This window comes from Cebus imitator, unplaced genomic scaffold (genome assembly GCF_001604975.1).
Source record: "Cebus imitator isolate Cc_AM_T3 unplaced genomic scaffold, Cebus_imitator-1.0 Scaffold392, whole genome shotgun sequence".
NCBI classification, from domain to species: domain Eukaryota; kingdom Metazoa; phylum Chordata; class Mammalia; order Primates; family Cebidae; genus Cebus; species Cebus imitator.
The window spans coordinates 581,668-604,030 of record NW_016107707.1 but is presented as its reverse complement, the minus strand read 5'-3'; the positions used below and the strand labels follow the sequence as shown (position 1 = coordinate 604,030).

Sequence of the window (22,363 nt, the reverse complement as noted above, 5' to 3'; positions counted from 1 at the left end):
GAGAAAGAAAGCTGACAAATAAGATACAGAAGTTCTTCATTGGCACAAAATGCTGAATAATACCTCAGACCAATTTGTCATAGATTTTTAAGAACAAGAAAACTATTTCATTGATCGATGGAACACCCGATACATATTTGTACAGAACCAACAGTATGTTAAGCTGGGGTGGTAAAAATAGACCACATTACACTGATCTGAATTCAGAATGTGATACAACAGAGGTGGCAAGCACCAGGGAAATTCAGTCTCACACTGAACTTCCATTTTAGTTAAATCGTTCACATTTGCAGGCTCTACAGCGGTACTTGCTAAATGTGGTTAAAATCTCCACTTTGTCAAAGTAACAGAGACATCTCCGAATTGGCATGTGCCTGCAGAACACTGTGCCTTCCTCAAGGAAAGGTGCTGTCTACTTTGATGTTAGCTTTTGGTTTTGTTTTGATTGGATGTTTTCCAGCCTTCAGAATTTTGAATTACTGTCATCTTTTGAAATAATGCCATACTAATTCAAATGCCAGCATAAATTAAAATACTTCTTAAGCGCTTAGAAGAAATTAACATCAACGAGCCACATAGTTTTAAAAGAAGCATAATGATTTCTCCTAACGTAAGCAAAGAAGCCTTCCAATACACACTCAACAGATGAAGCTGCTGCTAAGTGACTGGAAACTGAGATTCCCGGGACTCTGGTGTTGACAGTCAGGAGTGATCGTTCAGAATACAGATTTTGGGGTCAGACAGATCTGGGTCTAAGTGCTGACGTTGCATCTTATCATTTGAGTGACCTTGCACAAGGGATTTTTGGGCCCCTTGGGCTTTCATGCCTGAATAGGATGATGATAGTCACCTCCTAGGAGGGAGGTGAGGAGAAATTGAGATAATGTGTGCGAAGATGGTGTGCCCACCTAGCCCAGGTGCCCGGTGACTGCCCACTGTCAGACCACCCTCTGCTTGCTTGACAGTCTGTTCATCCATGTAAGCAGGATACGCTTTAACACAGAAGGAAAGGTTCAGGCATGTGACGAAAACAAACAACGGTCTTCTTCCACCACAAGCATGAACTATTGTTATAAAGTATCATTTTTCATGTCCCCTTAGAACGTTCTCCCACGTCGCATGTGACCACATCCACATGTTTTATCCAGCTCTTCATCACGACTCTAAGGCATCTCTTCTTAGTGGAGATCCTAGAAAGATCATCACGTGGACCCAGGTTATTCACTTGCTTGCCCTGGCGTGTGGCTCAAGTCATTTCAGCTCCCTGAGTCCCAGCCTTTCTGCTTGTAAAATGGGAAACATTTAACTTTATGGAGCTTGTGTTGTAGTGGAGACATGCTAAACACGAAAGAAGACAGGTGTGGTATGTTAGCTAGTGACAAAAGATAAGGAGAAAAATAAAATGAAAGTAGACAGCGCGTGTTGGAGGAGGAGCAGTTTTGAGATTTTACCTATGGTGTCCAGAGAAAATGACATATGACTTGAAGAAAGTCAAGCGGTGAGTCCTTCAGAAATCCAGGACAAGAATATCAATGAGAAAAGTACTGCAAGTTCAAGAACTATCAGCAGAAGGCCACCAGGTATACTCAAAGGTCAGAGTGGAGGTCAGTGTGGAGGGAGGGGTGGCAGACTGAGGCTTGAGGCAATGAGGGCAGAGAAGTCTTAGGACCAGCCATGTGACCTTATAGGTCACAGCAAGACCTCTGGCTGTTCAGTCTGAGCAGTGAAACCACCAGAAGGTTTGAGCAGAGCAGTGACATGTTCTGATGTCCTTTTAGCAATATATATGTTAGGAAGTGTTAAAAAAAAAAAAACTTTAGACCAATTAAACTAAACAATTTAAATGAGCAAAGAATGATTTGCTTCATGAATTGGGCAGCACCCTGAACAGGCAGAGTTTCAGAGAGCTCCACCCAGCAACATGGCAGGCAGTGCTTATACATAAAAAAGGGAAGTGCCATACAGAAACAGCTTGATCAGTCACGGTGGAGCATTTGCCTTATTTGGGCATTGTGTGGTAATGAGGCATTTGTGTGGTCTGATGAGTTGGTATCCTGTGACTGGCTGAAGCCCAGCTGCTGTGACTGGCTGAGACCAAGATATTTGTTACAAGAAAAATACCCTTAAGTTAGGTTGCAGTTGTTTTTTACGTACCAAGTTAGGTTGCAGTCCTCTATGCAGGAACTCAAAGTAGAAAGGCAGTGTCAGGCCACTTTTAATTTAACAAGGGGATACCTGGGAGCCAGGGCAGAAGGGTGGAGTCCAGTTGCAATAACTGAGATGAGAGATGATGATAGTTTTGGCCAAAGTGGTAGCAGCAGAGGTGTTTAGAGCTGGTTGAAGGCAGAGCCACAGACTAGCTGCCATTCAGACATGAGGTGTGTGGGAAACAGAGAGGCTAAGTTCTGAACAACTGGAAGGATTGGCAGTTACCTAAAACATGTAAGACTGGGGGAGGATCAAATTTGAGGGGGAGAAAGAAGTATCGGGAGCTTGGTCTTAGGCATTTTAAGTTTGAAACGCTCATTGAACATGGGTTCTTGGGAGATGTCTGAGATGAAGATGCACATAGAGGGGTCCTTCCACTCAAAGACTGTTGGCTATGGATGTAGAAGCATTAAGAAAAAGATGGCACAGACTAAGGGACAATTGAACAAAGTTTCCTGAAGGGCACCAACAACAGTCACCGTTAGCACGCAGAGCATGAAAACGGCAGGAAGCTGGTGTAGAATCTGGGGACAGCGGTCTATAGCCAAGGAGCAGGGCAACCAGCAGGTGCTGTGCCACAGGCAACAGGGCAGTGCCGTGGATAGACCACGTCCTGGCAGTCAGGGAGCTGAAGCACGGGCACTCCCAGCATCCCTCTCCACCAGCTCACCCATCACCTGCTGACGCTTCGCATTGACTGGGCCAAATGAGATGGCAAGGAAGCCCACTTGGCATGGTCCCCAGAGTGAACATCCAAGAGACAGAGAAGGCCTCGAAGGGTGGAGGGGGGTATGGAGAGGCAAAGTGAGAATAGCAGACACTGCGAATTGCATAAAGAGCACGCAGAGATAGAAATGCGATGTTCTGTGGCTGAACAATGGCCCTTCCAACAATTTTTTTTTTTGAAGGAGGAAAAGAAGATTCACAAGGGAGACTACAGAGGTCAGCCAGCCCATGGGCGGAGCAGAAACTAGGTAGAGTGCAGAGGGGGGCTGGGGGCACCAATGCCTTCTGGACACAGATCAGCCTGTGCGCTCCTTCGAAGTTGACAGATCACTGAGGGTCACTGGGCCTTGGTCTCCTCATTTATGAAAAATAACTTTAAACTGAATCATCACTGTGATTCTCTTCGTTTCTTTACCATTTGTGTATCTCTGTTGGGCCTTAATGAGGTGGCTCCTCCTCTCTTTAGGGCCATTCCTTACTTCCAGAATACAAGACAAATTTAACTCGAATGCACTCAAATGTTTTTCACCATACCAGTCATCCTATGAAATATCCTCCCATGTCTGTGATGAGCTAAAGAACTCAACAGAAAGTCACAGGAAGTGGGTTCTTGTAGGAGTTCTGGACCTGAGTGAACTTGCAAAGTTTCCAAAGCTTTCTCTGCCTCAGCTTCTTCCAGTGTAAGGGAAACATCTGTTGTGGCAAGATGAAAGAAACGCACAGCAAGTTGTTTGGAAATCTGTAAATGCAATGCAAGTGAGAGCTGTTATAACGCAATTAGGTCAGTGTGCCACGCTGTCCTCCAGTACGTTAGTGAAAGTATTATTTAGGATATTTAGGACAGCAGCAACCATATGAAAAGCAAAATCAGCGGGGTTTTGGTTCAACTAAGTTCATCAAATTCTGGTTTAAAGAGATGCATGATTTGGAGGCTTCTCAGGGCTTTTCATATGGTAATCAGCTTTATGACCGTCTAAACGCGAGAAAAATGCAATGATTCCCAAAGTAACTCAGCACCAAAATCCCTTTCTCAAAGAGCATTTCACAGACCATATTCAGTTATTTTTTGCTGCACGCCCAACAGATGCCAAGTGACTGTGATCGTAATCCTGTTAGCTGAAGTTAATGTGTGTTCACTGTCTTCTGGACCGGCCTGGCCCTCAGGCACCGGCCTGAGAGCCAGACAGGTGCGTCAGCTGTGTGCCTCAGCTTCCCCTTTTCAGACAGATGGCTCAGCTTTCCCTTTTTTCTTTGCATTGGAGGTAACACCAGTGCCTGATGCTTAGAGTGTAGTGAGGAGTTTATGAGCTAAAGATTGAGAGCGTTTGTCCCAGTTCCCACTGCACAGGAACTCGGCACAACTGTTTTGTGTTGTGTTGCTTTGTTTTGTTGTGTGACGGAGTTTCGTTGGAGCGCAAGGATGTGATCTCCGCTCACGGCAACCTCCACCTCCTGGGTTCAAGCGATTTTCCTGCCTCAGCCTCCCGAGTAGCTGGGATCACAGGTGTGTACCACCACGCCTGGCTAATTTTTGTGTTTTTAGTGGAGACAGGGTTTCACCATGTGGGCCAGGCTGGTCTCAAACTCCTGGCATCAGGTTTTCTGCCCACCTCAGCCCCCTGAAGTTCTGAGATTACAGGAAAGAGCCACTGCACCCGGCCTGCTACTTTAACTTATTAATCATCACAAACCCCTCCTGAGTGAGTTCCCTAATTACTCCTTTTGGTGCACAGGGAAACTAAGGCTCAGAAGTGACTAATCTGAAAGCATGCTCTCATGCTTAGAAAGCGGGAGGGCGGAGTTCTGTATGTGTTCAGTGTGATCCACCCCATCCAAAAAACAACCACAAACTCATTCCCACTTGGGATCCAGCTCTGCGGGGCACGAGGGTGTGTTTGCCTTGGCGGGGACGTTGGGACCTGCCGTGCTGTGCAACATTTCAGGTGAACATCTGTACTGACCTCAGACAACGTTCTGCACTTCCCGACGCGTAGGTTATTTTTCAGTGGAATTCAGCACTTCCCAGTGGAAACGCCGGAATGTGTGATGCGGATACTATTGAGCAGTAGCTTGCATTTATTGATTTCTTTGGGTTTTAATTGGGGCTTTTCACCCTTGTGCTTTATTTTCCATTATATAATTTCTCCTATATTTCTTCTATATATAATTTATATATATATAAATTATGTTATGAGTTTCTCCATGTCCTTTTTTACCTACATTGTTCTTGCCAAGGGAATATTTGTCTAGTTCATTCTTAAACAACGATCTTTAATATGCTTTAATTTTACCTGGTATCATGCAATATGAAAAGGAATCTAAAGGAAATATTTTCTAAGAGTAGTATTTAATGTGTTTGTCTTATCTAAGCCAGGGAAAAGAAGTATATTTAGATGGTAGGTCTTTCTTCACGTCCCCAAACCATAAGGGGAGTTTGTCTTTATTTTTTTCTATCCCAAGGCTGGCTTCACTTACACACATGGTGTGGAAACAATCATCAACCTCTGACTCTTTGGAATTGGATTTTTAGTCCATTTATTTTCAATGTTTGCTAATGCAAAATTAATATTTAATAATCAATAATCTTAATAATTATCAATTGATATTTTATATTTTAAATGTATATTGATATTTAAAGCTTTATAATATTAAATTATTTTAGTACCTAATTTTGATTAATACTTTTAATATTAACTTAGTGACTAATTAAACATTTTTTTCTCAGGCATATATTTTATGTTACATTTTTGCGGTTCTCATATGTCATGGGTGTGTTTGTTTGTTTGTTTTTGAGACAGAGTCTCACTCTGTCACCCAGGCTGGAGTGCAGTGGTTCCATCTTGCCTCCAGGTTCCAGTGATTCTCCTGCTTCAGCCTCCCAAGTAGCTGGGATTACAGGCGCACACCACCATGCCCAACTAATTTTTGGATTTTTAGTAGAGACAGGGTTTCACCGTGCTGGCCAGGCTGGTCTCCAACTCCTGACTGCAAGTGATCTACCTGCCTCAGCCTTCTAAAGTGCTGCGATTATGGGCGTGAGCCGCCGTACCTGGCCTCGTCATGTTTTTTAACGGTGCAACTTTATAAAGAGTTTGCATGTTTTCTTTAAACCAAGACTTTTTAAATGGAGACATTATTAGGGATTAGGTAGAGAAATATGGTGCTGTTGCTATTTGTGTATTTAATTCTTTCCTGCTTTTATTGTATGGTCCATTATTTCTTTCATTATGGTTTACAGAGTTTCTTTTTCTTTGTGGCCTAATATAGTATAAATTTTTATAAGTTTTTATTTGCACTTGAAAAGAAAGTAATTCCCTTATGGCAGAGTTTTGAGGTTAATATATTTCTATTAGAGTTGCTTCATTGAATACTTTTAGATCTTCTATATTCTAATGAGCGTTTTGACTCTTTGATCTGGCCTTGTCTGAGGGAGGCATGTTAATGCGTCTTGTTATGAGTTTCTATTTCTCCTAGGATCTCTTTCATATTCTGTGTCCAAAAGTTGTTCATTTTTTATTTGGGGCCTACATATTTATACCTTTTGTATATCCACAGGGAAAAGTAGCCTTTTATACGAATACCCATCTTTTTTCTCATTTAATATTTTTATTACGTTATATACCTTTCCTAATATAAAAATCACTATTCTTCCACTTTTTAAAGTTAATAGAGAAGTTTTAAAAGAAGTTCTCGGTTTATACAAAACTTGAGCAGAGTGCACAGTCCACAGCGCCCCCACACATCCTTTCTCCCTCCAGTTCCCCGTTGTTTACATCTGGCATAGGTGTGGTGCGTGTGCTTCGTTGATGAAGCAACATTGATAAGTTATTATTTACTAAACTCTATAGTTATTATTAGAGTTTCCCTCTGTATGTTTAATAAGTTTTGACAAATGCATAATGTTATGCAGCCTCCATTACAGTGTCATATGGAATTCTTACTGCCCCAAAAAATCTCCCATGCTCCATCCCTTCATCCTCGGGTTCCCCAGCCCCTGACACCCACTGCTCATTTTCCTGTCTTCCCCGCTTTGCCTTTTCCTGAATGTCATACAGTGGCAATCCTGTAATATATGTCCTTTGGAACCTGGCTTCTTTCATTTATAAAATGTGTCTTCAATATTTTGATAAAATGTTTTTATTTTGTTAAAGTTTTCTAGAATTCTGATTTTCAATATTTGTTGCGTTTCCTTGCTCTAGTCTACTGGTTTGGGAGTTTCAGTATTACACATGTTGGATCTTCCTTACCTGTCTTACATGTATTAAGTTTCTCTTATGCCCTTTTAATATTTTTTTCTATTTATTTCTGAACATTTTCACTCTTCTTTTTGTTTTTAATTTTTCTTACTCTTGTTTTTTTATGGTATGTATCAATCTTACAGTTTTTGCAGTTTCAATCATTCTGAAATATTAGAGTTTTTGTCTTTAGTTTGGGTTTTCCTAGAAGCAAACCATGAGAAGTGGATGACGGTGAAGTGTTTTTTGGAAAGGGCCATAGCCAATTAAGGCTGCACCATCAAGGAAGTTACCTTTCTGCAGAACCGTAGCATCTTCCCCTGGGGAACTCAGAAAGCTGGGGTGAAGGTGCTGTCCTGAACAAGCCACCCAAAGGGTGTTCTAGCTAGGCACTTAGCAACCCCCACCACTGGGGAAGGGGTGCTCCAGGAGGAGCTTCTAAGGCGGACCAGGGGCTCTAGGAGCACAGCCTCAGAGAAGGCCCGGGCAATGCCGGGCAGATGCCAGGAGCGGGCTGGCATGCCCTGAACATGGGAGGGGTGCCCACAGCACCAGCTGCAGCTTTCATCTTTAGGTTTCTTTTGATCACATTTTCCCCCCGGTAGGTTTCAACATTTGTTGGAATTTAAACATTTTTCCAAGTACGTGTTTTGTAATCCTTTTTTGTTTTATCAGGACAACTCTGTGACAGCAGTGGCTGTCCAGAGTTGGACAAAGGACATGGCTCAAGGACACCCTCTTGAAAGGACAACTGTCTTAAACTATTAAAAACATCCCCATGTGTCTGCTTCTGTCCCTCAGGATGCAGTCTGGTTGGGGAAGCTTCCTGTCCCCACTGCAGGTGGGGCTCTGCACTGCCTTCACCTTTACTGGCTCCGTAGGGCCACCTGCTGCCCCTGCCCTGCCCCTGCCCTGCCCCTGCCCCGATCTCGGGGCCACCTTCTTCCTAGGATCCCAGGATACCCACTTGAGGTTTCGTTGCCATCCATGTTTCTTTCAGGTGGATCCTTGTGCTCTGGAAATAAAGTATTTGTTTGCTCTTTCTGGGGTGTCGAGTGATGCCGGCTTCCCCTGTAATGTTCATCCATCGCTAAACTTTCTTCTAACCAAGGGAAGCCTGTGGGGCTGTTCTGGCTTTTTTAGATTCATTCATTTAGATTTTTGCTCAGCCTACAGTTGTCGTATTGGGGGGCTAGTGGGCGGGTGGGTATTTGGTTTTCGTCCCAAGATTCCTAGGACCAGGCCATGCTTTCATTTTCCCTGCCACTCCTGGTCCCAAGGGGACTTGCAGCTCTCCTGGGCTTGGCTTGCCTTCCTCTACCATGGGCCTCACGGACTCCTCCTCACCTCATTCTGCTGAAGATGCCCCAGCCACAGCCCTCACCTTGGCATCCTACTTGCTTTGTCTGGTTTCATGACTGTACCTTCAGACATAAAGGAGCAAACAAGAATCAACAGACCTATGTTGCCATCGTGTTCTTGCTGCTAGACTTTCTCTGTTGTTCTTGGGTCTGTCTTGGTTAAGATTTATTTTTATCTGAAAGTGATCATTTTATCTAAATTTTCAAAGAATGATAGAACAAAGGTTTTCACAATGTCCTCTTATTATTTTTGTGATTTCTGTAGTGCTGCCCATGTTTTATTCCTAATATTGATTAAGTGTGTTGTTTTTTCATTCTTGTTGGACTCTCACCAGGAGTGCCATTATTTTTTATCTTTTCAAAGAATCAACTTTTGGCTTTGTTAGTTTTCTTTGTTATATGTGTGTTTCCTGTTTCTTTAATCTCTGCTATTTAATTTATTCATTATTCTTGTCTTCTATTTTTTAAGAATTTGCTTTTCTTTGCCTGTCTTCAGGGAGTCTTCAGATATCTTTTCTCTTCCAAAATAAGCATCCATGGTTATACATTTTCTCCAAATAATTTTTAATTGTATTCCATAAGTTCAAAATAGTTTAAAAATATGGTTTGAGTTTTTAAAAATCCTTATTTCTTCTTTGATCCACAGGTTGATTGTCAAGTGAATGACATTCTGTATTTACCTTTTGCCATTGGTTTTGAAATTAATGGCATTTTGTTTAAGGAAAGTAGTACACAACTTTCTTCTTTCGAAATGTATTGAGACAGGCTGTAAAGTGGAATAACAATTGTAAATAGTTTACCTGACTTTGCAAAGAGCATGTATTGCACATTTATTGGGTACAGTGTTCTCTATGTGCTCATCAGGTCAATTTTGTAAATCTTAGTGTTGAAGTTTACTATACCTTCACTAATATTTTGTCTATAATTAACAGATGTGCATATTGAAATTCTTCCATCATTATTGTAGATTAATCTGTTTTCCCTGATATTCCGTAAAAGTTTTCTTTAAAACTTTAAAAGAGGCCCAGTGCGGTAGCTCACAACTGTAATCGCAGCGCTTTGGGAGGCCAAGGCGGGCAGATCACAAGGTCAGGAGTTCAAGATCAGCCTGGCCAGCATAGTGAAACCCCGTCTCCACTAAAAATACAAAAAACTAGCCAGGTGTGGCAGCAGGCACCTGTCATCCCAGCTACTTGGGAGGTTGAGGCAGGAGATCGCTTGAAACTGGGAGGCAGAGGTTGCAGTGAGCTGAGATCGTGCCATTGCACTCCAGCCTGGGTGAAAGTGCGAGACTTCATCTCAAAAAAAAAAAAGTTAAGAAAAAATACATTGGTATATGAATACAAATTTCAAACAGTTTATCTTTTCAACAAATTGGATATTTTTCATTCTAAAATATCCATTTGATTTCCAGTAATTATTTTGCCTTAAAGTCTGCTTAAAGTCTGAGTCTACTTTGATTGTCTTAAAGTCTGCAGCCACATCAGTTTCCTTTAGGGTAATTATTTCTGATATATCTTTCTGTATTATCTATTTTTAATCTTTCTATTGAGTTGGATCATTGGATCATAGTTGCAATAGACATTTTTGTAAGTAAACATGATTCACAAGCAATATATCCTATGGTAGACATGTCTCTTGCAAACCATGTGGTTGAATTTTGCTGTTTGAAAAATATCCAGCCAATCTGAAAACTGTTTTAAGTGGATTATATATTTTAGTCATATTTAATGACAGTTTTTAAATTTAGTTTTGAACTATATATGCAATCACCATTTTCGTGTATTTGTGTTAAAGTAACCTCCATTGTCTTTTTTTTGTTTGTTTTTTTTTTTTTTTTTTTTTTTTTTTTTTTTTTTTTTTTTTTTTTTTTTTTTTTTTGAGAAGGAGCCTTGCTCTATTGCAGGCTGGCATGCAGTGGCGTGATTTCGGCTCACTGCAACCTCTGCCTCCTGGGTTGAAGCGATTCTTCTGCCTCAGCCTCCCAAGTTGCTGGGATTACAGGCACCCACCACCATGCCCAGCTAAGTTTTGTAGTTTTAGCAGAGACAAGGTTTCACTGTGTTGCCTCAAGGCAGGAGAGGAAAGAGCACGTGTATCTTCAAGTGCTTTTGTTATGTACAGAGAAAGCCCAAACACTGAAATAGATACTAGAAATTGTTTTTAACAGTTTACAAAGGTGGCTGGCTACGTAATTCACATGTGTTCTAAGTGAAGGCTTATAAATCATCAAGAAGCATGTAAAAATACAAAGAGAATAATCTGTTTTACATTAGACACTGTCAACAAAACCCCTTAGAGTAAATGTAAGTACACTAAGGTTTTAATGATTATAATCACAAAAAGTCATTGAAAGATGCAAAAAAGAGTTGAATAAAAGGATAAGAGTGCAAATATCTGGCTGGAGGTACCCATTGCACATACATCAATTTTCATAGGTTTTACTTTACTGTGTCCAAATATGGGAGCAAGCACTAAATTCTAGAATTATTAGTACCGTGATAGCACTTTCTGCTTTCACCCGTAATGTGTGCGCACTGCAATGAAGGATAGTATATATCAAACAGTGTGTTAGTTAACAGGGGAAAGCCTGCTTTCCCAGGTTCACGCGATTTTCTTTCCTCAGCCTCCCAAGTAGCTGGGATTACAGGTATGTGCCACCATGCCGGGTTAATTTTGTTGTTGTTGTATCTTTAGTAAAGATGGGGTTTCACCATGTTGACCAGGCTGGTCTCGAACTCCTGACCTCCTGATCCGCCCTCCTCAACCTCCCAAAGTGCTGGGATTGCAGGCGTGAGCCACCGTGCCTGGCCCTCTACTTTCTTAATAAACTTACTTTTGCTTTGCACCACATTCTTGTGCGAGATGGAAGAACTCTCTCTTGAGGTCTGGATTAGAACTGCTTTCCTGTAACCCAGGGATAGCTCAGAGTCTGGATCCAAATGTGCCTCCCACCCACTTACAGACTCTGGAGGTGAATAATGATTACATTCCCATTTTTCCCTCCAACAAATTCTGCTACGTAATCTGAGCCATCCTATGACAGGTACCTTCTGTGAACCATGTTGAGGAGCTCACTCCAACATGTGCTTCTGTAAAGTTGGTGAGGAAATCAAAATAAAAGAAACCTGAGATTCAGGGAACTGTATCCAACAAATGAATGCAGTGATCAGAAGTCCTGGCGTCACAGGAAAGGAGCCCCTGTCCATACCCCAAGACGGGGCTCTTGGATCTCATGCAAGAAAGAATTCAGTGCAAGTCGGGAGTGCAAAGCAAAAGCAAATTTATTAAAAGAGTAAAGTGGAAAAAGAATAGCTACTCCATAGACAGAGTAAGTAGGACATTCCTGAAAGTAAGAAGGGGAATGTGTCCCCTCAGGTACAATGCTTGTGCATATGGGAAGATGTGCTCTGCTACAAGGGTTTGTGATAAAGGATTAATTTTCTTAATTACTATATTTTGCAAGAATCGATGTTATTTTTAAAGCAATATTAGGAATACCTTTGTTTTCCAGATATCTCGATATCCTAATACTCCCAAGTCTGGGTCTGTTTACTAAACATTATTAATTTGTTCCCTTCACCATAAACGTCTAGAGGCGAGGAATGCCTGACTTTCTGAGAATGCAGCCCAGCAAGCCCCAGCCCCATTTCCCAGCCCTCAGTCAAAATAGAGTTGCTGTGGTTTGAAAGCTTCTGATACTCGATCACAGCTGCTTTGCAGCAAGCAAGAAAAACACCCGGCCTGAGCTGGGGCAGGAGGGAGCGATCTGGTGGGGCAAGACGTTATGGATTAGACGTTATACCTCACGGTTTGATAGTGGCAAAAATATAATGCAGAGTAAATTAAGGGTCATAGTCAGTAGTAGTCAAATGTTTTGCAGAACACGCCCAAAAACTCTTGTCTCCTGAGGTTGCATTGGCAAAGACTGGGTCATAAACGTTCACATGACACAGGGAGACACCATTATTAAGTAAAAGGCCAACATCCTTTGAACTTAACGGGACTTCCCACACCCCAAAATAGCCACCTTCTGTCATCAGGAAAGTAAGTGGGGAAGTCAACACTTTCCACAGTAGCATTTCAGCAAGCCATGAGAAAAGACCGCAAACGTGGGCCCAGAGTCTCACCGTCCCACATTGCCAGGACAACAACATCCCCACATCTTAGGTCACCCCAGGAGACAGGACAGAGGATGGAAGCAGCAGACTCAGAACCAAGTTGCAATGACAAAAGTGCCTGAGCAAATGACATAGGTACTGTAAATTGTCTGCCACTTGGCAGGTGGTGGCTTGATAAGTACAATTATTTGAATTAAATAGTTGTGTTTGCACACCAGAGTTTGTGACTGTAAAATTCACACTACTTCTGTAATCAACCTGAATTAATTTTATAATCAGAAAATGGCCATGTTTTGAAAGTAGCAAGAGGTAGCCGGGCGTGGTGGCTCACGCCTGTGATCCCAGCACCTTGGGAGTCTGAGGCAGGCAGATCACCTAGGTCAGGAGTTCAAGACCAGCCTGGCCAACATGGTGAAACTTTGTCTCTACTGAAAATACAAAAATTAGCTGGGCATGGTGACATGTGTCTGTAATCCCAGCTGCTTAGAAGGCGGAGGTAGGAGAATCTTTTGAACCTGGGCAGTGGAGGTGGCAGGGAGCTGAGATCGTGCCACTGCACTCCAGCCTGGGTGACACAGCGAGACTCTGTCTCAAAAAAGAAAGAAAAAAAAATTAGCAAGAGATATGCAGAAAGTAGAGCTAGTCATGGAACTGAAGAGACGTGTTGGCTTTTTGCAGATGAAGATGGTAAGCCATTATGTGCTTCTATTAAATGTGTTGTGGGAAGGCTTGATACCTATTTGATCAGTCATAGTAATTTCCTTGGCAATAAGCTCTAGTTTGATTTTACAACAAATATTTCCATACCAAGATTGATTTTGTAGCTTTTCCTGTGAATATTACTGGTGGTGCTAGACTTACAATGGCAGCTTCCACTTACATTGCAATTGATTGCATTAAAAGGGCTTTGCAAGGCAGAGAAATTCAATTTGCTAGCCATTTACTCCAAAGATATTTTTCTGAGCAACAAAGAAAGGCAAAAGATTTCTCATCACTAAGAAGATTAAGAAAGTTTCAGAGCCTCAGGAGAAAATGTAAAAAGAGGCTGGTCAAACAATCAGAAACTACATTATTGAAGAGCAATTCTGTAACAACAGGCTTTTTCTGCTTCTAATGACTGTTGATTGTCTGACACTGCTCAAGACTCAAGCCTTCTGCAGGCTCTGGGAAAAAGAAATACCAGCATAACTGCTCACATACTTGGAGCTACATTCATTTTTTGGATATAATCATTATGTAACATATACCTGTATCCTCCTAATTGTTTTAATTTTTCTGAAATATACATTATGTTTAACAGTACAAGAGACTTTATAAATTTTTTGAAAGTTATTTTCCTGTAATAAGCTCAATTCTATTTTTTTAGGTTCATCTATAATTTAGAGTCACTTTATGATTATGAAATGGTACATGAATTTGGACAGTACAAAAATTAACTCATTTCAATACTCAGTTATGCATTATTTAAATTTCGTCTATTTACTAAACATACACAGGCAAGGTTTTATATTAGGCCGTCATTTAATATTACATCATGAGCATTTGCTTATGTCAAAAAGATTATTCCAATAGATGACATGCCTGATTAATGTTCCTTTAAAAGTCTGTTACCATATTTTATTGAACAATTTCTGTATTTTTGGATGCATTCTGTTTTTAATATTTAGTAATAAAATGTATTGAGTAAATATCAGCTTTTTTATAATCAGCTGTTATTTTCTATAGGCAGATTCCCACATTTGTAATTACTACCCAAGCTATTCATTGTTTAATTTTACTATATATTATTTTGAAGATATTAACAGTTTAAGATATTTATGTATCATTTGTTAATCGTAATAGCAGTGGGTTATGGAGGAAGTACCATGAGGATTTAGACATGGTTCGTTGAAGAACACGTAAAGTATTTATTATGTTAAAATAATAAGAAGAATTCCTATTCTTAGTTTATTAAAGTTTTGTTTTAAAAATAAAAGAAGTGCTGTTTTTTATTAAATATCACTTCTGCAGCTGTTGATGGGATGGCATAGTCTAGTCCATTTGTTATTTTGAAGCAATGTAAGATTTTTTTAATGGGAAATAAAATCATTCATCCAATAAGTACTATTTGGTTATTGGAAATTTTCTTTTAAAATTATTGTTGAGATCGACTGAATTATTTTTAGGATTTTTGTCCAGAGAATCAAAAAAACTTGATTGCTTTTTCTTTGGAACTAGACTGCGTTTTTGTGTGTAACCTGCCTTAATATAATGAGTTGATTAACTTTCTAATTTACTGCATGCTTTGCAACACAATATATAGTGTCCTAGAATAATTGCGGAAATATTTACCATGAAGTTTTCCACACCTAGAGCTCGTGGAAGGTAGTTTTTCAGCATATTTGTAAACTTCAGGCTCACTTCAAGGTAGTGGTGCCCTTTTCTGCCCTTGCAATGCCCCTGTTTCTTGAGTTTATATATATAGATGGTATTTTACTTTCTCTTTCATACGCTAATTCTATTTGTATTCATTCTTACACAGTTTGTAATATGACTTTCTGAACGAGTACTTAAATGAATAGCTTTTGATAAAGACTTTCTTATTTTCCACTCCAATCTATGCTTTTATTTAGTTTTGTTTTGTTTTTGAGACAGAGTTTTGCTCTTGTTGCCCAGGCTGGAGTGCAGTGGTGTGATCTTGGCTCACTGCAACCTCTGCATCCTGGGTTCAAGGGATTTTCCTGCCTCAGCCTCCCAAGTAGCTGGGCATATAGGCATCCACCACCATGCACAGCACATTTTTTGTATTTTTAAAATCTATCTTCCATTTCAGTGCTTAGAGCTACTTTGTGACCTATTATTTCTGCATAATATTTCCAGTATGAATCCATTATGTCTTACATTTCCCCCAGTTATGGATGACTTGATTGCCTCTAACTGCCACTAGTGTTGGGATGAATGTAATTGTACACAGCCCATTATCAAATTGGTGAAAACTGCTCTCTATATGGTCTCAGCAGCAGGACTGATGGTCAACAACACCTGTGCGTGTTTAACTGGCCCTGGGCTCCCAGGTTCTCTGCAGAATGGCTGCACCTGTCTATATTCTTACTGGCTGTAGATTAGGTTTCCTCTAGCCCCAGAATTTTACTAGCACTGTATTACCCAGCTGTTTTTGCCAATCTCTTATGAATAAAATGATAGCTGATTATTGTTTTAATTTGCATTCCTTTAATTACTATAATGTTTGAACAACTCTCCAAATGCTCTTTTGCTTTCTGGCTTTTTGAATTACTTTATTTGTTCATATCCTTTGCATAGTATTTCACTTGATGTGCCTACATTTCTTCTTGTTTATTTAAGGAGTCCTTGCATAATCTGGGTATGGATGCTTTTCAGTATTAGGCTTGGCGAAGAGTTAACCTCAATCTGTGATCAGTCAGCAAACTGTGTCACAGTCTCTGTGGAACAGAATTTTGTCTTCTGATATAATCACGTATCAAATATAGTCGTGTTCGATCTTGTGATTTGTACTCTTGGCATTTAGTGTATGAAGAGCACCCCTTGCTTTCAGGTTACAAATGTCTTTTCCTGTATTGCTATCTATTCTTTTTTTTTCCCTTTCACGTTTAGTTTTTAAAATACTTAGAACCAAATGCTACAGCTAGGTTTATTAAAAGAAAAATCTACTTTGTTTCTTTCAAACTACACTGTTATTATCTATAATGTCTTGAAAAAGTGAACTGAGTAGTATTCCAGCTTCCTGCATTGTTTGAAACACATCACATATTATCCTAGAATAATGGCAAATAAACTACATTGCCCAGGACTAGGGCCTATGGAAAGTAATTTTCTAACGTTTTATATATATATATATACACACACACACATATATGTATATATACACACACATACACATTATATACAAATATACACATTATATATACATATATATGATGTTAAAATGTTAGAAAATTACATTTCGTTTTATATATATAAGGTAATTTCATTATATATATAAAATGTCATATATAATTAATATATAATATGTATAATTCATGTCAGACTAACTTCAAGGTAATCATGAAATTTTATTTTTATATTTTTCTTCCTGTAGGACTCAGGTTTTCCAAAACCTTATGCTAAAATATCCCTGTGTCCATTGGTTTTTAGTGCCAACTTTTCCAGATTTTATGAGCCTAACTAGGCTTCAGTATGTCTTTGAGATCTCTATTGTGTTACATTAGCCCTTCAGTTTCTTTTTGAGCCAGCACCATCCTGGTCTTTTTAAAATAACTTTATGGTATATCTCAGTATCTGATATGCTTAATCATTCTTCTTTGCTCCTTTTATTTTTTAAAAAAGTCTACATTATTCAAAACATTCTTTATCTCATAAATTTTTTAATCAATGTTTTGAGTTTCTCAAAAACTCCAGTTGGAATTTTGATTGAAATTATTTGAATTTATAGATTAATTTAGGAATAACTAACGTTTATATTTTTAGCTCATCCTAATCATGTGCAAGACATGTCTTTTGTTTTAGAAAACTGTATAAATGTCACTTTTAAAAGTTATTTTTTTTAAAGAAAAATTCACTTTACTAAAAAGTTATTTTTTAACAGTGATTTGTGTTAATCTTTTTGCTGTTTGTAATGGAGTCCGACCCTAATTGTTTAATGTTTGACTCCTGAGACTGCTTTTTAAGCCTCGTTCCTTCTTCCTACCCTTGTGCCTCATTTCTAGGCAAGCTGAGAAAAAAACCCGGTGCTCTCTCCTTGGGTACCAGTTGGGGTTTCAAACCATGCAACCACCTACAGCTGTGCAGAATTCCTCACCCAGGCCCCACTCCCTAAATGCAACACAAAACCCTAGCCAAGTCAGGCGCGGTGGTATCTGCCTGTTCTTCCAACTACTCAGCAGGCTGAGGCTGCTGAGTGTACACACACACACACACACACACACACACACACACACACACACACACACACACACCCCGGAGCCTGGGCAACATAGTGAGACCCTGTGGGTATCATATTAAACAACTACAACAGCAACAAAAATAACCTAGCCAGTCTCCTCCCTTTTCCCACTCTCTCAAGCCACTTTTAGTCCAGCTTGGGAAGCCTGCCATGCCCTCCCCCAAGAGCCTTGCTATGTGAATGACAAACCTTTCGTGCACTCTCAGTGTGAGTATGGCAACAGCTGAACCAGATTCTGGATGGGGGGAGGGGGTCCATCTTCTTTCTGCAGAGCAACATGACAATATTTGTGTTTTATTTTTATTATGGTCTTACATTTTATAAAGTATTATATTTTTTAGTAGTTTTACTTTTGTAGAGAAATATTTGGTTTTGGACATTGACCAAGATCTGACATTTTGCCAAACTCTTGTTGTTTTAGTAAAGTATTTGTTTATTCTCTTATTTTTTCTATTCAAACTATCATATGATCCACACACAACAATAGATTTATCGTCCTGACACCGATAATTTTATTATTTTCTTGGATTATTAATGACTTTAAATCATCATGGCTCTAGTGGGCATTTTTGCCTTATCCTGACTTTTTTTTAACTACTCATAATCAATTTATTAAAATAGTTGACCCAAGCATCTGCATTGGCGACTTCCACCTGAACTCCTGGCTCAATACGGATGGAAGTCGTCTGTTTGGCAATCTCAGAAGGACTGTGCAAGTCCATGAGTCGCTGTGGATTCTCAGCTGGAGACGACCCCATGTCTTAGAACCGTCACCACCAGGAGTTTTTCTTGTCGTGATTCTTAAAGTCTTGGTAGGCATTTCAACTGGTCCTTTCACTTGGAGTTCTTTTGCTTTGCTCCTGTGATGCAGTCAGCACACACCATCCCCAGGGATTTTGTGTTGCAGCTCATTAGAGTGATTCGAATTCGGTGAATTGCCACCTCCGGCTCCACGGGTGTTTTTCCAGTATCCTTAAAAGCTGTGGCTGCTGCGTGCCTTCCTGACCGACTTGTTCCTCGAGTTGAGAGAACAGTGGTGAGTCAGGAGCAGGAGTGTGGCTACCACCACGTCTTCCTCAGAGCGCCTTATCCTGATCTTAAAGAGAAGGCATCGAAAGGTTCTCTGTTACCTGTGTGTACACTATAGATGTTATAGGCTACATATATTTTTGGAATGTAACATTTTCCAAGATTAAGAAGTTTTCTTCTATGTCTAATTCACTGTTACTTTTAAAATCTTCTTTTATGTTTAATTTTAGTGGGTGCACAGTGGGTGTATAAAATGCTTTGATACAGACATGCAATGTGAAATAATCATGGGGAATGGGGTATCCATCCCCTCAAGCATTTATTCTTTGTGTTAAAAACGATACAATTACATTCGTTTAGTTATTTTAAGATGTAAAGTCATAACTTAAGTCAATTAAGCTATTACTGACTACAATCGCCTTGTTATGCTATCAAATAGTAGGTCTGATCCGTTCTTTCTATTTTTTGTATGTATAAACCATTTTTACCTCCCCCAAACTCCCCACTCCCCTTCCCAGCTTTTGGTAGTCATCTTCTACCCTGTATCCATGAGTTCAATTGTTTTGATGTTTAAATCCCACAAATAATTGAGAACACGTGGTGTTTGTCTTTCGGTGCCTGGCTTATTTCACTTAATGATCTCCAGCTCCATCCATGTTGTTGCAGATGACAGGATCTCATTTGTTTTTATGGCTGCATAGTATTCCATTGTGTGTACATACCACATTTTCTTTATCCATAGTCTGTTGATGGACACGTAGGTTACTTCCAAGTCATAGCTATTGTGGACAGAGCTGCAACAAACATGGGAGTGCAGATATCTCTTCCCTATACTGATTTCCCTTCTTTGGGGAATATCCCTAGCGCTGGGGTTGCTGGATCATATGGCAGCTCTATTTTTAGCTTTTTGAGTAACCTCCAGACCGTTCTCCATGGTGGTTTAACTAATTTGTATTCCCTTCAACAGTGCACAAGGGCTCCCTTTCTCCACATCCTTGCCAGCATTTATTATTGCCTGTCTTTTAGATACAAGCCATTTTAACTGGGGTGAGATGATATCTCCTTGTAGATTTGACTTGCATTTCTCTGATGACCAGTGATGTGGAGCACCTTTTCATATACCTGTTTGCCATTTGTATGTCTTCTTTTAAGAAACGTCTGTTGAAATCTTTTGCCCATTTTTTGATCAGATTATTAGATGTTTTTTCCCCTAGAGTTGTTTGAGCTTCTTATATATTCTGGTTATTAATTTCTTATCAGATTGGTAGTTTGCAAATATTTTCTCCCATTATGTGAGTTGTCTTTGTTTTCTTTATCCTTTGCAGTGAAGAGGCTTTTTAACTTCATGTTGTCCATTGGTCCATTTTTGCTTCAGTTGCCTGTGCTTGTGGGGTATTGCTCAAGAAATTTTTGCCCACCAGTGTCCTGGAGAGTTTCCATCATTGTTTTTTTGTAGTAGTTTCACAGTTTGAGGCCTTAGATTTAAGTCTTTAATACATATTGATTTGATTTTTTTATGTGGTGAAAGATAGGGGTCTAGTTTTATTCTTCTGCATATGGATATCCAGTTTTCCCAGCACCAATTATTGAAGAGACTGTCTTTTCCCCAGTGCATGTTCTTGGCACCTTGGTTGAAAATGAGTTCACTGTAGGTGTGTGTATTTATTTCTGGGTTCTCTATCCTATTCAATTGGTCTCCTTGTCTGTTTTTATGCCAGTACCATGCTGTTTTGATTACTATAGCTCCGTGGTATAATTTGAAGTCAGGTAATGTGATTCTTCTAGTTTTGTTCTTTTTGCTTAGGATAGCTTGGCTATTCTGGGTCTTTTGTGATTTCATATAAATTTTAAATTTGTTTTTTCTATTTCTGTGAAGAATGTCATTAGTATTTTGATAAGAATTGCACTGAATCTTTGCAATTGCCTTGGGTAGTATGGCTGTTTTATAAATACTGATTCTTTCAATCCATGAACATGAAATATTTCTAGATTTTTTTTGTTGTCTTTATTTCACTGGTGTTTTATGGTTTTTATTATAGCGTTTTTTGTTTTTTAATTCTTTGGTTAAGTTAATTTCTAGATATTTAATTTTATTTGTGGCTATTGTAAATGGGATTACTTTTTAAATTTCTTTTCAGATTGTTTACTGTTGGCATTTAGAAATGCTACTGATTTTTGCATGTGGATTTTGTATCCTGCAACTTTACTGAATTAGTTTATCTGTTCTAATAGTTGTTTTGTGGCGCCTTTAAGTTTTCTGATAGTTTAGTACTTTTTAGTATCATAAAAATGTTTTTGAATTTTTCAGAAGCTTTCTTTGAATCTGTTGAAATAAGCACATATCTTTTTCTGCCTTCCAACTTGGTTTGTTCCACTGATAAATTTTCTAATGTAAATTCTCCATGCAGAATTGTTAGTTAAATGGAATTTTGGCCTGTAGTGTATTCATTGCCATCCATTTCTAAATATTTTTAATCCTCAAAATTATTTTAAACCTAAGAATCATTTTTCAAAAATATGGAAAATGTTAGCAGAAACATACTGTATTATATTTAAAAAACAATCAGTATGATACTGGTTTGTTGGAATTATGGGAGATTTTCCTTTATATTCTAAATAATGCATATGTTACCAGATCATTTAATATCTCTGTGCAGGTATAGCATTCAGATTGGCTCACGTTTACTAATTGAATGACTTAGGTATTGTAATTCTCCTTTTTAAAATTTACTTCGTTCTGAAAGGGGTGAGTTAAATAGTTGATTTATGAATTTCTCCTGCAATGTAATCTAATATCACTTATACACCTTAAAAGCTTACATTATTACATGCACGTATGTTCAAAATGGTAATTTTTTCTAGGTTTTTAACATAAAAATGTGATATTTATTTACATTTTTGAGATAATTTTTTTTCTGCCAGGTATTAAACTTGTTATCTTGCCTGGTATATCTTTTCCTTCTGTTTTATTTTTAAATATTTGTTTTAATTGAGTTTACTGGAGACAAAACAGTCTTTTTTGAGATGGAATCTCGCTGCAACGCCCAGGCTGGAGTGCAATGGCACAATCTCGGCTCACTGCAACCTCTGACTCCCTGGTTCAAGTGATTGTCCTGCCTCAGCCTCCTGAGAGCTGGGATTAGTGGCACCCGCCACCACACACAGCTAATTTTTGTATTTTAGTAGGGACGGGGTTTCACCACTTTGGGCAGGGTGGTGTTGAACTCCTGACCTCAAGTGATCTGCCCACTTCAGTCTCCCAAAGTGCTAGGATTACAGGCATGAGCCACCGTGCCCAGCCTGATAGGACATTTTTGAACATTTAAAAATAAATTAAATCTGAAAGTGTTTGTCTTTGAATTTTTGTTTTAAATCTATTTGCATTTATCATAACATTAAAAAATATAATTTTGAGTAAAAGTGACTTTTTGGTGTATAATTCTGTGAATTTCCATGTATTTATTTATTTATTTAATTTTTTTTTTTTTGAGACGGAGTTTCACTTATGTTACCCAGGCTGGAGTGCAATGGTGCAATCTCGGCTCACCGCAACCTCCGCCTCCTGGGTTCAGGCAATTCTCCTGCCTCAGCCTCCTGAGTAGTTGGGATTACAGGCACGCACCACCATGCCCAGCTAATTTTTTGTATTTTTAGTAGAGACGGGGTTTCACCATGTTGACCAGGATGGTCTCGATCTCTTGACCTCGTGATCCACCCGCCTCG

The 22,363-nt window shown here is 39.3% G+C and overlaps 1 protein-coding gene and 1 pseudogene across 1 annotated transcript in view; one reads left to right on the top strand and one right to left on the bottom strand.

Annotated features, from left to right (window-relative positions):
- GABRB3 (gamma-aminobutyric acid type A receptor subunit beta3) overlaps nucleotides 1-22,363 on the top strand; it is a 344,831-nt gene that overhangs the window by 71,425 nt on the left and 251,043 nt on the right. The window lies entirely within an intron of this gene.
- LOC108289142 overlaps nucleotides 18,202-22,363 on the bottom strand; it is a 9,883-nt pseudogene continuing 5,721 nt past the window's right edge.